We start from the raw sequence: 17,443 nt of genomic DNA on the forward strand, positions 1-17,443 counted from the left end.
AAGAAGCCACCTCAGTATTCCCAGGACTGGACACATGAAATTCAACCAGTACACCTTTGATTCCCTATAACACTGCTTGTTTCGTTATGGCATTCTGATGGATTCCTACTGCTTACCAGATAAAACTTTGTTAATCTAAATCACTAGCCGGTGTAATGCAAATCGAGTCCTTGACCTGTGGATCAGAGGAGGATATTAATTACATTTAACCTCTGATAGCTGTCAAGAGCTTTCTGTACTTATTTAAACCTCAAATCTGCTGACGAAATGAAATGCTTAAATTTATAATGCATTATAAGTACATTTTAACTGGACACCTTATTATTGCGATTTTTTTCCTTTAGTAAGGTTGCATTTGGACCTGCATTGTAGGCTAGAATCTTAACATACTGTGGTTAATATACTGAATGGGAAATCATTATCATCCAGGACCAGGAACATAAAGAAATAAATAAGAAATAGTGATAGGGTAGAAATAGGAATATTACAGTGTCTTCTAAATATATAATTTTTCCTACATAAGTAACAGAATCACCTATTAAGGACAAACTATTATCTTGGTCCATGGATGTGTTCAAATAGTTAATTATCTGTTAGCTTCCTAAAGTAAAGTCCTATGCCAAGTGTTGTTATAATCACAGTGAGCAGAGTGTCAAAAGTTGTATCTGATGCTGCTCTGTAGAAATGGCAAGCACATATTTGCTAATTCAACCTGTGTTTTGCATGTTTAGGTGGTTTCAAAAAATAAAATCCACATCCAGAGCACTCTTCCCCAGGGCTTTTATGAGCTTTAGTGCATGCACACTCTTGCATTTAGTTCAAGATGTTGTTTTCAATTATTTGCCCCCAAATGAATTTTTCTCTGACATACTTCACACCTCCAAAACCACCACCTTTCCTAAGTAGAAAATTGTTAAAGAAATGTAAGCCATCTTCACACTTCAGCACTATTCTTAATTTTATTTATTTATTTATTTATTTATTTATTTATTTATTTTTTAAGATTTTATTTATTTGCGAAAGAGAGAATGAGAGACAGAGAGCATGAGAGGGAGGAGGGTCAGAGGGAGAAGCAGACTCCCTTCCGAGCAGGGAAGCTGATGTGGGATTCAATCCCCGGACTCCAGGATCATGACCTGAGCCGAAGGCAGTCGCTTAACCAACTGAGCCACCCAGGCGCCCTTCTTAAGTATATTTATTTCATAAACTTATAGTTTGGGCTTTTCACCATATAGGATATGGCTGGTGGATTCTTTTTTTCTCCCTTTTTTTAGGTGTGGGAAGAGGGAGGGGCATTTATTTACTTTTATTACTTTTTTGTTATTATTTTGTTACTTTTGTTTATTAAAAGGCTTTATTATTTTCCCCAAATATAAGACTCTGAATTATAGGTATCAAAACAACCAGGAAAACTAATACTTTCATTTAGAGAAAATTGTTAATCATCTCTCATTGTGTTCAATATATTTTTCACAAAACATATGCTATAAACATGTTTCTAAACTTTCAAAAAATATTTTACTCATATTTTTATATATATTTAACATTTACTTATAACTGAGATCAGTTTATATTATGATTATATATGGTATCTCCCATCAATCTCCAGCTTCCTCAGTTTTGTTCTCACAATGCATTTCTGTAATGCTTGGACCTTGTGCCCACAAAAGCAAAGGTTCAGCCCAATGTTCCCTTAACTTCTCCCCCTCCCTGGTTTCTGCCTCAGGACTCAATGAATTAATAATCATTTATGTGACCTTTAAAACAATAAAAGGATCTTAATCCAGAGGTTCTCAACAGGGGCAGAATTCGCCAGAATTACCTGAGGAGATTTTTATTTTAACTTCGTATATCTGTCTCCTTCTGCCCTATCCCCAACCTGAAATTTCTAATAAAACTGCTATCCGTAAAAAATATTATTTTCCTTTACAGAAATTGCATCCACACATGATTTTAATGTCGCAACCAACAGACATCACCTCTGAAGTATTTAACCAAAGAAGACATTTATTGATAGTATATTGGTTTGCTCAAGGAATTATTGGACAGTCTGATTAGTAGATTCTGAATTGAGCAAACCTAAAAAAGCTAGCCAAGATCCAGGACAGTAGTCAAAATCATATCCCAAATCCCAACCTATGAGAATACTGCTGGCCACCGAATATCAGATGCTGCCCCTTGCACTCCACTGTGACCAGCTCTGAGCACTCTGCAGGAGCACAGCCTTGCTTCCTTTGTTGCTCATGGAATGTGAATCCTCTTGACCCTATGCCATCTACCATGAAAATGGATTCTCACCCTTGCTCTTTGGTTTACTAGTTCCTAATTCAGAATCTGGGGTGATGTATCAAATTGGCCTAGACAAACCAGAAGAGGTTTGCTGGGGAAACTGAGTATCTGGCACTTTCATCTTTCATGGGGGATTTTCAAAATATAGTTCAGATGATGGGCACACTTTAGGCTTTTAATAAAGAAGTATGAATATTTGACATTGAGTCCCTGCTAATATAATGCAACTTTGAAATCCCTCTCTTTATTGGTAAACTATGTACTTTTAAATAAACATAATTGTTCATTTGAGTTTACTAGAATTTTTTTTTAACCTAAAAACTGATATTCTAAAGCACTGGTTCATGATACACAAATGGATATAAGCTTCATTAAAACAAAGAAGAGAAAACAAATCTGGTAATACTGAATGAGAAAAACATATATCATTCCAGAATAGTGAGCATCTTTATTTTGCATTTGTTCTACCAACATATATACACTATAAATCTTAATTTGTCCTTTATTTTTCATATAACAAAAATGGTGTTGGCCAAACAGTGAAGAGGCCTGGACTCAGTCAGCTATGCAACTAATGCATTGTGCTCCCTTGGGTGGTCATTTATTCTGTGTGTCACTGTCCTATTTTATAAAACAGGTACATTAATGCAGGGTCAAAATACCTCTCAGAATTCTTAAGAGAAACTAATAATAGCCTTCTCTTGGCTGGCTCCTTCTCCCTTTAGAGTCCCCTCACCACAGCGGTCATCCAGTGGTACTCTAACTAGATCGACCCCTACTAGAAACTCATTCTCTTATCAATCTGATTTCAGTTTTTTTTTATCACCCTCCAAAAACATCTTGTCTATTTAATTGTTTACTGTTTGCCTTTCTACCGTGAGAATATAACTTTCCAGGGACATGGGTAAAGTCTAACTGACCAATGTATCACCAGCATGTAGAACCGAGCCCAGCACACAGCAGACACTTAAATATCTGTCAACAAATAGATGAATGAGATAAAAGACATGAAAGCACTTTGGGGAAGTTAAAATATCTATTAAAATTAAAATATGTATAAAAAATATTTATCTTACAAGAGTTACAACAAAAATAGTCGTTTTCATCTAAATCAGTTACATCTGTTGTCAATTCTGCTATCAACAAAATTAAAGATTTTAACAAATAATATGGTCTCTCTTCTGTTTCTGGCACCAGAAATGCATTTTTACATACATATAAAGAATTACACATAAAAAATTTTATGTGTCTCTTTCAAAATATTTTCCCTCCCTGCAAGGAGAAACTTTCTGTTATCTGGACAAGTTCCCTGTGATGAATAATACAAGATCAGAGGAGGACAGTGGACATCTACTTCTCTTTCCTTGGTGCTACGGTTCACCTAATACACTCTCATTCTTTCTTCTTTACAATGATATACCATTGCCACTGGCCTTCTAAATGCTCCTTTAATTTCTTCCTCCTGCTGCACTACATGATTTTTATGAGGATGAACAAAGAATTACTAGTCCATTTCAATCAGCAGTAAATCTCCCTTTTGCCCTTGTTGCTTCTTAACTGTACTTTTAGTCTGATTTTCTGAAAATGAGTAATTCAAGTGGAAAGGTAGTATACTGCCACATCCTTGGATTTTACCTCTTCTTTCTGACTAACTGCTGCATGGGTGCAACTCATATGCATTGAACTTGGCCAAGGTTTTGACACTTTCCTTGTAGCATTAGGCCAAACCAGGAGTACAGAGTCCACAAAAGAGTCAGGACACGTGGTATCTATCCAAATTCTGATATTACCTTTCTTTATTAACTTTCATAAATTATTTTCCTCTTTGACCAGTTTCATTGCTTGTGGTATGAGAATGGAAGTTAAGAAAAGTCTATATTTTCCTATGAAATTCATACTGTAAAGTTTGATAAGTAATGTAGCCTGGAAAATCTCCTTAAGACTCAGATTATCTATCTTCAAAGTGGAGATTAAAATAATTTATGGTATTCCTCACAGGCAGAAAAACAAAACTCAAGAATTATTTCCTCATTTTAATATATGGAAAATAGGTATTTGTAAGAGAGGTTAAGTAAGAGACAGTTTGGTCAACTGAGGTTAAAAAAGCAATGTGATATACTGATAGCTAAAGTACCAATCTAAGAATGTCATTTCTAGTATTATCAAATGATTACTTTATGGCCTGACAATAATAACTTAAAGTTTTGGGGTCTCATTTTCCTATCTGTAATTTGAGAAGCCTTCTGGATTTAAAAGCCCTGTAGTCTGTAGTCGCTAGTAGAATCTCCAATCAGATAGGTCATCACTTTCATACAAGAAGTGGGTCTAAGGCCTTGCCTAAGGGATTAACATGTGGAAATCACAGCAACTGATCTATCCATAAATGTCTGGTTCCAAAAGAAAAGGAAAACACTATTTGTAAGGCATTCGCAAAATACAGATGACGTCACATAGATGAGGGCATTCTACTGTTTCTTTGTGTTAAAGGAAGCAACTGAAACTCAGCTACCCAGAGAAGTAATAAAGGTGGATGCAGAAATATGCAGAATGCAAACTGCACTCCTGATACAGTAATGTTTACAACATGGGGAGAGGTAAGGTCTTTTGTTTTTCTTTGATGTAATGATGGAGTACACAAGGCTAGTTGTAGAACAAAATTTTGAAGAACATACCTTTTTTATGCTCGTTACTTTTTTTAAAATATGACCATGTTTTATTCCCTGAATCCTCTACTCTCAAGAAGATAACTCTTATTTGTCCCAAACAATGACAACACAGTAGTGGCTGCCTATAGGCCAACTGCTTCAGATATCATCAATGTCCTTGTTTAATACTTGGGACAATTCTTCTAATGGATTAATTAATTAGAATCAAGGGGGTTTGGGGTGAGAAAAATGCTCTCAAAACACCCCATTAGGGTGAATGATGCTATAATGGAGGGAAGGCAGACCAGGATGTATCTTTAAAAAGTGGTGAGAATTGGTTGCTGCCCTCGCCTGTGGCATTTCTGTTCTTGGATCACTCTTCTTAAGAAAGTAGTAGGAAGGGAAAAATGAAGGGGGGGAAATCGGAGGGGGAGACGAACCATGAGAGACTATGGACTCTGAGAAACAAACTGAGGGTTCCAGAGGGGAGGGGGGTGGGGCGATGGGTTGGCCTGGTGATGGGTATTAAAGAGGGCACGTTCTGCATGGAGCACTGGGTGTTATATGCAAACAATGAATCATGGAACACTACATCAAAAACTAATGATGTAATGTATGGTGATTAACATAATATAATAAAATTAAATTTAAAAAAAATGTAAAAAAAAAAAAGAAAGTAGCCAGGCTGTCCCAGTTTTTTTTTTCGTGTATTTTCCTAAGAAAAAGTACCTTTAATTCAGCCTGGCTTACACTGTATTCTCATAAATATGCTACACTTCACTCTATCTAGCTAGTGATGATTTACAACTTTTTGTAGCTCTCAGGCCAAAGTTAGCTGGAAAGTTTCTCATGATATTTGCTCCCACATTCTGAATTTTTTAGTCTATTATAGAGCTAGCTCAGCACTGGTTTTCAAATAGAGAAATCTTTCTTTTGTTGCTTCAAAGACAGGGACATTACTAATGTAATTCTAGGATAATAGAAATACTAACAGACAGTAATAGTAATAAGCAAAGTAGTAGTTACCAACATGGAAATATGTTAAAGTTAGAACAAGAAAAGTATCAATAATAGTGGAAATGGCTAAAGACAAACCTTGCACAACGGAAGATGTAGTAGAGAGGTTTGTTCTGTTTTTTGTTTTTGTTTTTGTTTTTTTGCAACTACAGGCTGCTTGGATTCTTTCTTTGTGTGGCCCAAGCATTAGTAGGCTTAGAATAAGCCCATCTTTCCTAGATTATAGAAGTTCTCTGAGTAGTTCAAGTTTACTGCTATAGATCATGTTGTGTAAACTATAAGAATCATAGATGGAGGGGTGTCTGGGTGGCTCAGTCGTTAAGTGTCTGCCTTTGGCTCAGGTCATGATCCCAGGGTCCTGGGATTGAGCCCCATATCGGGCTCCCTGCTCAGCAGGAAGCCTGCTTCTCCCTCTCCCACTCCCCCTGCTTGTGTTCCCTCTCTCAGTCTCTCTCTCCCTGTCAAATAACAAATAAATAAAAATCTTAAAAAAAAAAAAAAGGATCATAGATGGAATAAAATGAGAAGCTAAGTAAAGCAATGGTATTCTAGGTTCTGGGATGTCTCTTTCACAATTCCTGCTGTGCGGAGGATTTGGGAATCAAACATTAATTTATGTAGTATTTCTTTCTGTTCATATTTCTGGTTGCTTAAAATAAAATCCAATGGTGATCCCTGATGTGTTTCTAGTACACAAAAGTTTGGACTATGGTTTACACAAAAAGAACAGCAGATGCATGCTTATCTGGTACTTAGATGTATTAAGCTTTCACAACACAGAACAGACAAAGCGCCATAAAGAATGGGCCATAGAGCAAAACAGGACAAAAGCCTTAACCCAGTATGCTGGGAGAAAAATCTCTGGGTAGCAGTACGGATTGGCGTTTGGACTTCTGGAGGAGAGCTGTAAAATGGAAACAGGTGAGAACATCTCAACTTAGGAGAAGAGAATTTTTAAAAATCCATTGGCAGGGTTACAGAACCAAGAAGCAGAGTATATTTTAGAGATAAGATACAGTAAGCATTTCTAAATCTGTTTCTATTGAGGCTTTATTAAAAAAGAAAAACAAAAAATAGTATAGTATGTAGTATAAAGGGGATAGATACTCAATATTTATTTTTCTCTTTCTAGATGGTGAAGTTAACTATTAACATTGAAATTTTAATTCTACCTGAAGGCTTTTCTTTTCCATTGAGTAAAGTAAAATAAAATTCTCATTAAAACAGAAGCAAAAAAGAAAGAAAAACTGTACAGAAAGAAGGGTAAGAAAAATATCTTCCTCTTCATTAAAACTTGTCCTTGCTGATAAAATCCTAACAGATATATTCCATTTAGTGGAGTACAAGGAGGGGGCAGAGTCTTTCCAATCCATATAAACTAGAAGGAGAAGTCTAACAAACAAAATATTGACTATCCTTTCAGATAGCTCAATTGGGAAATAATGATTACTGTCAGACATAATATCACAAGGTCAGTAACCTTTCATCCCACAGTGCAATATTTTACTGTGTTTGCCCCAGAAATCAGTTACAATAGACTCTACCATTTGTCATGTACATCATTTGGATTTTCTGAATGTAGGAATAGTTGACCTTAACCATTCTACAACTACTAGAAGTTGAAGGTCATGTCATATGTCATTGAAAAGAGAATTTTCTCTGAATTGGCAATAAGCTCTTGACTTTGACCTGTGACATTAATGCCATGAAGTAAAATGTTTTCCATCTTTGTGATTTACATAGAAAGCACATGTACTTTATTCTACTAGACTGTTCTTTTACATCTGTACCAAAATCTTGGGCATTTAAAATGAAGTATTCAAGCAGAGAGATTTACTTGCTGCTAAAATTAACTTGCTTCCAGGGAATACAGTTCTAGAGCAATTTCTCTTATTTTCTCTATTGCATGTCTGATAGCTAAAGAAACAAATAAAGGTAGATATCAATAATGAATAATTTCAGAAGCCATAAACATGATGTAGTTGAGAACTGAAAATACTGCTTTTTAAAAAGTCTATAAATACTTAAGACCCACCCTTCAAAATCTCTTTATCTATCAATTGTTACCTTTTCTCTCCATGTGACTTGTTGAAATGAAAAAGAGGAAGGATTCTAGTTAAATACTTCACTGCATTTAACATATTTAACATCTCATATAATATTGTCACAGTTTGCAACCTAGATTTTATCTGACAATTGCTCTGTATCAAAAATGCAATTTACTCATATATCACCAATCAATCAATCTAAGGTTATATTTTGTTTAGTCACAAAGCCATCTTTCAGACCTTTCATTTCATTTCATTTTCTATCATACCTTGTAGATGAGGTATGTGTGTTTCTGAGCGGAAAAGATAATAGAGTATTTCTAAAAGCTGAGCACTTTGAGTAACTAAGGCACCATAAAGATCTTCTATTTCATCAATTTAGATTTAAAAGTCTCCCAGGGAGCAATGTGAACAGAAAGGTAAGAAGAGAATACATTCTTCCTTATATGCATATATGAATACCTTAAATACTTCTATTTTACAAACAGTTATTTGATTTGTGTATCACAAGTAGTTATTGTAACATATCTTGAGAGAGACATACACAGAGAGAGAGAGATCCATACCTATATATTTCACATATTTAATGATGACAAGAAGTTTATTCATTCACTCATTTTTCATTTATTCTCTCCTCTCCAACACGATTATGATCTCCTTGTGGGCAAGAAACATACTATACTTGTCTTTGTGTGTTAATGCCTAGCATGTATTGGGCATTAGGTAAATGCCTGCTGGATACTGGTATGGAAGGAAAAATAAAATTTTATATACGTAGTATCCATTAATTATGTAGTGCTTTCTAAAATTTTAGTTTTTCTAAAATTTCCTCCTTCTAGTTGCAAGGACCTTACTATATTTCAGTATGCCATATTTAGTTTGAAGCTTGGCTCCCACACTTATTATTAAATTAATTATGAAAATTTAGGCAAGATACCTAACCATTTGTGTCTCATTGCCCTACACATAAAATGGATATAATAATTTTACCTACTCCACAGGGTTATTAGGAGAATTATTTGGGTTAATATAAGTGGCTGAAAGAGTGCCCGGTACATAGTAAGGGCTATGTAAGGATTTGCTGTGATGATTATTAATATCTCCTAGTCTTATCTAAAAATAAGAACAATAATACCACTACTTCATAGATTTATTAGCAATAAATCAGACAATAAATATAAAGCAACTAGCATAATTTTATGGTAAATCCGGTGTGGAGTATAAGAGAAAGTAGAGTCAAGAATGATTCTAATGCTTTTCTCCGAAACAAACAAAGGGAAGGAATTGCCATACACTGAGATGGGGAAACTTGAAGGAGCACTTCTGGTGGGAGCAATTCAAAAGGTCAGTACTAAGGATTTTAGATTGTAGACCCTATTAAATATTTTAATGTATATTTTAGGGAAGCAACTTGATATACAACAGAAAAGAAAGACTACAAATCAATAAATCCAAAATGAAAAAACTAATCCACAGGGCCTATATTGGGTTAACTGAACCAACTGTATTTATCAGTGGTTTATAATTTATTAGATATTTGGGACCATTTCAGAAGCTGATGATAGATTCATGTACACATACACACAAAATGTGCAAACATTTAATTTTTATGCTTGGAGATTTGATTTTATCCACATAAGCCATAAAAACATTGTTGACAAAATTATAATCCTCTCATTCTAATTTTTCATGCAAAATAACACTCACTTGCTGAAAAACAATTTTAGCAAATTGCACAGATAAAATCAAATATAAACTTTATTTCTTCATAAAAGTTAATTTCAGTAGATAGCTGCTGTTGTTTGGCTGATGTGAAAAGCTGACAACGTGTATGGTACACTCAATTTATTTAGATATTAAATGAGTTAAGATTTTTTGTTTTGATGGTAGCAAGGTTTTAAAACCAAAGTTTATGTAAATATACCTTAACACATGACATTAGAATTCTGTCAAGAGGTAATTGCTTTTTCAAAGAATCTGAGTTGACTATTCACAAGTATCCTTGTCCTCAAACCCATGAGGTCATCAGGTAAAGGCTCTATCAACCTTCATAAAAATGTATTCCAGCACTGAAACATTGACATAATTAACTATTTCATACTTCCTCTTCCAAAATGGTGAGCTGGCCAAAATATTTCTAATTTTAACATCACTAATCATGATAAATATAACTTGACTCAATCTATTTTTCCCATTACTAAAGTCAAACCTATTGTCCAAAATACCTACGCAATGAATGAATGTGTTACTATAAAACTGTTCTGAATAAGTTATAACAGTGAACAACAGAAAAGGAAATTAGGACCACAAGACATCTACACTAGCATAAGAAGAACAAAATATGTCGGAATAAATTTAATAAAAGAGGTACAAAACTTGTACTCTGAAAACTACAAAACATTGTTGAGGGGAATTAAAGAAGACCTAAATAAAGGGGAAGACATCTCATGTACCCAAATCAAAAGAGTTATCATTAAGATGGGAGTACTTCCCAAAGTGACGTACACATTTAAAGCAATTCATATCAAAATTCCAGTTAGCTTTCCTACAGAATTGGCAAACTAATGTTAAAATTCAAAAGGAAATGCCAGGGACTCAGCATATCCAAAATAATCAACACAGTTTTAAAATTATTGCTTAATGAAGTTGACTTTTAAATCAGAAGAAAAGAGTTACAAATTAAGTACATCTTTATCAACTTTTGTATTTATCTATCTACTTACACAGGTAAGGTGTCCTTTATTTTTGTGTGTACATTCAGGTAAGTGCCTAGTTTGCTTTTATGTCAGCTTAAAGGACTTCCTTAGTATTTCCCTCAGGACAGGTCTTCTAATGACAAATATTCTTACTTTTCTTTATCTGAAAAATGTCTTAATTTCTCCTTCATTTCCTGAAAAATTGTTTTAGTGGATATAGAATTCCTTGTTGATGGTCCTTTTCTTTTAACAATTTAAATAGGTCGTTCTATTTCCTTCTGGCCTCCATGGTATCTGATTAAAAACACAGATGTTAACCTTATTGGTATCTTCAAGTGATGAATCATTTCTCTCTTGCTGCTTTCAAGATCCTCTCTTTGTCTGTAGTTTCAACAGTTTATGATGTGTTTAGTTGTGAATCTCTGCATTTATCCTACTTGGAGCTCTTTGAATTCCTTGTATATATTGAATAAAGCTTTTAATTGAATTTGGGCAATTGTTCTTATCTCTTCAAATATTCTTTCTGTTCCTTTCACTCTCTCCTTTGCTTCTGGAACTTCCATTATGTACATGTTAGTATTCCTGGATGGTGTCCTACATGCCTCTGAATTTCTGGTCATTTTCCTTCATTATTTTTTTCTTTCTGTTTTAGACTGGATAATCTCAGTTGACCTATCTTTAAATTCATTGATCCTTTCTTCTTCCAACTCAAATCATATTAGACATTATACTTTTCAACTTTCCAACTTCAGAATTTCTATTCAGTTCTCTTTTATGATTTCTATCCACTTACAGATATTCTCTATTGATATATCATTCTCATATTTCCTTTAACTTTTTAGACATTGTTTATTTCCTTTAACATAATTATAATAAGTGATTTGACATCCTTCTAAAATCCAGTATCTAGGTTTACTCAGGAATACTTTCTAATGACTACTTTTTGGTTTTCCTATACATGAGTCATACCTGTCAGTTTCTTTGCATGCCTTGTACTTTTTTTTTCTTGAAAACTAGACATTTTAGAAAATATACTGTAACAACTCTGAATATTAGATCCCTACCTCTCAGGGTTTTAGTGACTACTCTGGACTAATTCTGCAAATTCTGTATACTTTGCCATTTGTGGTCTCTGCTTCATTAGCTCAGTGGTTAGCTAATTATTGGACAGAGATTTATGTAAATCTTTCAAACCAATAAATCTTCCAACATTTGTCAAGGTTTTCTTTCTATCTTTGGAAGCATACTTTCAGTCTGCTAGCAGGAAAATTGACTCTACCTTAGCCTTCAATTCCTGCTATGATAGATCCTCCAGATCAACCAGAGATGAGAAATCAACACTTTCTCAGGCTTTTCCTGGACTTATGTACAGTCCTATATATAGTACTGACCTTCTAGATTCCCAAGGTTATGGACAAAGCTCTTTATGGACATCTCATTCTCCCATATTCTTCCAAGGTTTTTTTTTTTTTTTTTTGACCAGTTGTTTGTTAACCCCAACTGGTATAGCTGCCTCAAATAGCTATGATATTTTATTTTATATATATCTTATATATAAAACAGTGGTATTTGTTTTATATATATAAAATAAATGCCTAGGTTATAGTGTTGTACACACAGAGGGAACTCTGAGTCAGATCAAATAAACACAAGCCCTGAGGATAAAGTTTGCATGGAAATGCTAGACAGGTCAGATAGTGAAAATTCTTTGGAGATAGGATTTTGGGAGAGCTCCAGATCCTTTCTTTCCTTTTTCACAGACACTGTAGTTGTGAAACAGTTTTCAAAGCTACTGTGGACCTGGAGAAATGGACATGAAATCGGGTATCCATAAAATTCTGCTCTTTCCGTAATTCATCTGGTTGTTTCAGTATCTTTGTTTTATTTTAATAAACACTTCTCAAAATGTTACAAACACTTAGCTAATTCACAGCATTCTAAAAAGGTTGATTTTAACAATTTTTGTCAGTGTTTTCCTTGCTTTTGTGGAGGAGAAGATTTTTAGATGTTTTTATCTGACCATTCCAGAAGAGGTTTTCATTCCATTCTGTGGGCAAACTATCAGCTTATTCAAATATCATACAGATTATAAAACATGTTCACCTAAGTCATCAGCAACTTGAAATCCAACCATTTCATTTTTATGTTCTCTCAATTTTAGCATTAATTCCCTTACTTATTTTACCAACATTTTTGCTTTCATCTTTTGTAATTTTTTTTTTTTTTTAAGATTTGTTTTTTTGTTTGAGAGGGGTAGGGGCAGAGAGAGAGGAAGAGAGAAAACGGCAAGCAGACTCATCGCTGAGTGCAGAGCCCAGTGTGGTGCACAATCTCAGGACCCTGAGATCACAAACTAAACCAAAATCAAGAATCAGATGCTTATCTACTGAGCCATCCAGGCACCCCACAACTTTTGTAATTTTTAAAAAATGGTCTTAACCCTTTGGGAAACATGGATGGAGAAATAATAACAGACAATGATAAAACACAAAATATAAAGAAATTATAAAATTCAAATGTTAAAATATGATAAAATAGTTTTCAAATTTTTTTAAATTTCTTACAAAGGCCTTATCAGCTGAATAGTCCAGTATCTAATACATTTAACAATTATTTTCATAGGCTAATATATAGAGAAAGCAACTATAAACCTATAGTCTATGGGGAAAAAAGGTTAAATATTTTTAAAATATTCAAAGGGTTAAACTGAACTGCAGACAATAATTCACATTTGGGAAATTTTTTTAAATGCTGCCATTATAATTTTATAATTGTTTGTTATGTTAAAATTTTTAAAATAGGTGTTAGATGCTTATATTTTTATTTTCATTGCTTTTTTCATTTAAATTATTTGTATTATCATCATTGAGGGATTCCTCTCTTCTTTTTTTGGAAATATTTAAATGCAAATCAAGAGAATTATTTATATTATACATTCATTTCTTCCACAAAGGGTAGTTTTTAAAGTTTAAAGAATAGTTATTAAATTTTCTAGAAATAAAAATGTTTATCTTCTTTAATCATATTACTATTTTATCAACAGATCATGAAACTATTTTTATTTTAAAATATAAGCACCCTTTTTTTTTCCAAATTTTATTATCCACTATAAAATGGCAAATAGTTTCCAGAAAAAAAACTAGTAACAAAGCAAGGGGGGAGTTGATTTAATAATTACATTTGAGGTTATGAAAATAAGATAATATAAATGTACCGCACTAATCAAAGATGTTAATAACAGGGGAAACTAAGCTAAGAATGTATAGTGTAAGATTATACGGGAACTCTATACTTGCCACTCAATTTTTCTGTAAATGTAAAACGGCTCAAAAAATAGTCTATTAATTTTTAAATGTACTGATAGATATTTCTGGCATATCTATTACAAAAATAAAACATCTATAGCAAGGAAATAATAAATAGTTGACACCTTCAAACACTGGCAAATTTTTCTAGAGGAAAATAAAACTTGTACCCTAAATAGACTATTTTCCAATCTCTAAGAAAATGCTATTTTACAGAAATGCACTTCCTGAAATGTTCTTTAGAGTTCTAATTAAAAACGAGTCTTTTAAATATACTCCTACTGCTGCCTCATACAGACAAAATTCCTAAATAAAACCTTAGCAGACTGGTAGTTTATCCTAGCAATGAAAACATGGTTTCAACATTAGGAAATCTAATGCAATATATGACATTATCAGATCAAAAAAAGAAAAACATGATAATCTGATAATTATACAAAACAGGTGATGAAATTCAAAATAACACAGGATGCTTGATACCACTACCACTACACAATATTGTTCTCATTGTTCCAGCCAATGCAATAAAATAATAAAAATAAAACATATCAACATTTAAAAGGCATAAATCTAAACCATTATTTAACACATACCAACAGAATGTTCAAAAAGTAAAGTTAAAAAATTAAAATTTATAAGATAAATGATTTACACGCACATGCACACACACAGACTTTGGGGAAACAGCAAGACCAACAGCAGCTGGAAATGCGACCGGACCTCATGGTTCATTCTAATGAACACAATACGGCAAACGTGATGGGCTATCCCTCCTGAGATTAGATTATGAAAGTTGTTTCTGTTTTGCTCCCTCGCTCTCAACATGGCTGGCTCTGAGGGAAGGTAGCAGTAGTGTTGTAAACTGACTCACAGAGAGACCCATGTGGCAAGAAACTAAGGGCAGGCTTTGCCCAACAGCAAAGAGAAAATGAGGTCCTCAGTCCAACAGTCCGTGAGGAACTGAATCCTGACACCAGCCTGGAAGCAGATCCGACCCTAGTCTAGCCTTGAGATGACTAGAGCCACAGCTAACACCTTGACAGCCCGTTTATAAAACACCTTAAGGCAGAGACAATCCAGAAAAGCCATGCCAGAACTCCTGACCAACCCACAGAAATTCTGAGATAATATTCTTCTTAATTTAATAAAGTTAGTAGTGTAGTTGTTTTAAGCTGCTAAATTTGGGAGTAATTTGTTATATAGCAATAGATAACTAATATAGATTGCAACACAAATATAACAATACTGTTGATGGAATTTTAAAAGCTAATATTGAATTACCTCTAGAAAATGTTTAAGAATTATCATGATAACTGATAAGAAGGGCAGTGGGGAGAGATTTTTTCCTATCATATATTCTAAAAGTACAACCATTAAAACAGGTATCTCTTGATTTAGGAATAGACAAGAATGGAATGAAAATAAAGGTGAAAAAGAAAGGCTACCTACGTGGGGATAAAGGAAACATTTGAAATCAGTAGAAATGATAGATAATTCAAACAATATCTGCAGGACAAATGAGTTTCCTCTTAGACAAAAAAAAAAAAAAAAAAAGACTAAAAAGGCCAACATCATTATATATACCAAAAAGTAACTCAAGGTAGATTAAGGTGCTAAAAGATTTAAAAAGAAAACCATCTATTTTTTTAGGTGGTGAAGTTCTTTCTAAATAAGATCAAAAGCTAAAACATAATGGAAAAAATTGACATATTTAATGGCCTAGAAATTTAAACCTCCTTTGTGATTAAAGATACCATTAACAAACTTAAAATAGGAGAGCCAAACCGAGAGAAATGTTTGGAAAATATGTAGTTAAGAAAGGGTAATATATATAAACTAAAAATATATTCCACAAAAGAATAAGAAAAAGAACTCCAGAAAATATTTTAAAAAGCAATTCAAATACAGATCTCCCTTGACTTAACGATGGGGTTACCTCCAGATAAACCCATCCTAAATTGAAAATATCCTAAGTTGAAAATGCATTTAATTCACCTATTCTACCTAACATCAGAGTTTAGGCTCGCATACCTTAAATGTGCTCAGAACACTTATATTAGCCTACAGTTGGGCAAAATCATCTAACATGAAGCCTATTTTATAATAAAGTGCTACGATCTCATGTAATTTATTGACTACTATACTGAAAGTGAGTAACAGAATGGCTGTGTGGGTACAGGGTGGTTGTGAGTGTGCGCGTTGTTTACCCTCCTGCTCATGTGGCTGACTGGGAGCTGCGGCTTGTTGCCACCACCCAGCATCGTGGGACAGTACCATAGCATTGCACTGCCTATCACGAGCCTGGGAAAAGATCAAATTTCAAAATGTAAAGTGACTCTGTATTGCTCTTACACCATCATAAAGTTGAAAAATTATAAGTTGAACTATTCTAAGTTCAGAGACCATCTGTACATATATATATATGTATGTATGTACATTACGTGTAGATTGTGTGTGTATTTGTGTCTGCAATCAACCCTTGTTATCTACAATTCCCTATTTGAGAATTCTCCTGCTTCCTGAAATTTATTTGGAACCTCAAAATCAAAGCTAAGTAGGCTTTCACAGTCATTAGCGGACATACACAGAGCTGCGAAAAATTGGAGTCCCCCTATATGCATGTGCACAGCTGAGGTCAAACAAGGCCATGTTCGGCCTTCCTGTCTGCACTCTCAAACAGCAATGACCAGAGGATGGAGACAGTAGCAGGCAGTGAGGTGGAATCCAAGAAGCTCTGGCTCTGGGGTCAGTTGACCAGGGTTTGAATCCCAACTCTGGCACCTGTTAGCAGGGCAGCCTCAGGCAATCACTTTACACTTATGAACCTCATGTTCTCTTACGTAAAAATTAAAAAGAAAAAAAAAAGAATCTACCAAAATGAGTTGTTTCTTTGAATTTAAGGTTAAGATTATAATCTATGTGAGCTTATATATGTATCTGTGTGCATGTCTGTGTGTATTTCCACTAAGAGCAATGGTTGACTATTTGCTAATTGACTGTGTATGCACGTGTATATACACAATAAGCATGTAAAAATATTCAACCTCAAGAGTAATGACAGAAATGCACGCTAAAATAATACAAACTTTTACTAGTAGACTAACAAAAAATAAAGGTCAATACTATAAAGTTTTGATAAGGATGGGAAAGAAGTAGTACTCTTATAACTGCTGGGGGAGGGATACAAACTAATACAAACTTCTTAGAGATAATTTGGCAATATTTAGGAAAACAAATCAATAACTTCAAAAATCTATCTCACAGACATAGAGATATCTTTATGCAAATAAAAATTAAGATCATCCAAATGTCTATCAGTAGGAAAATGGTTTAAAATACTTAGTCCCATCCACACTCAAAAATAGTCTGAAAAGGTATGGAAAATAAAATACAAATATACCAAGTACTGATGTACATCTTAAGTGAAAAATTTTTTAAAATTT

Source organism: Leptonychotes weddellii, chromosome 7 (genome assembly GCF_054177405.1).
Source record: "Leptonychotes weddellii isolate Sample4059 chromosome 7, ASM5417740v2, whole genome shotgun sequence".
Classification (NCBI taxonomy): Eukaryota; Metazoa; Chordata; class Mammalia; order Carnivora; family Phocidae; genus Leptonychotes; species Leptonychotes weddellii.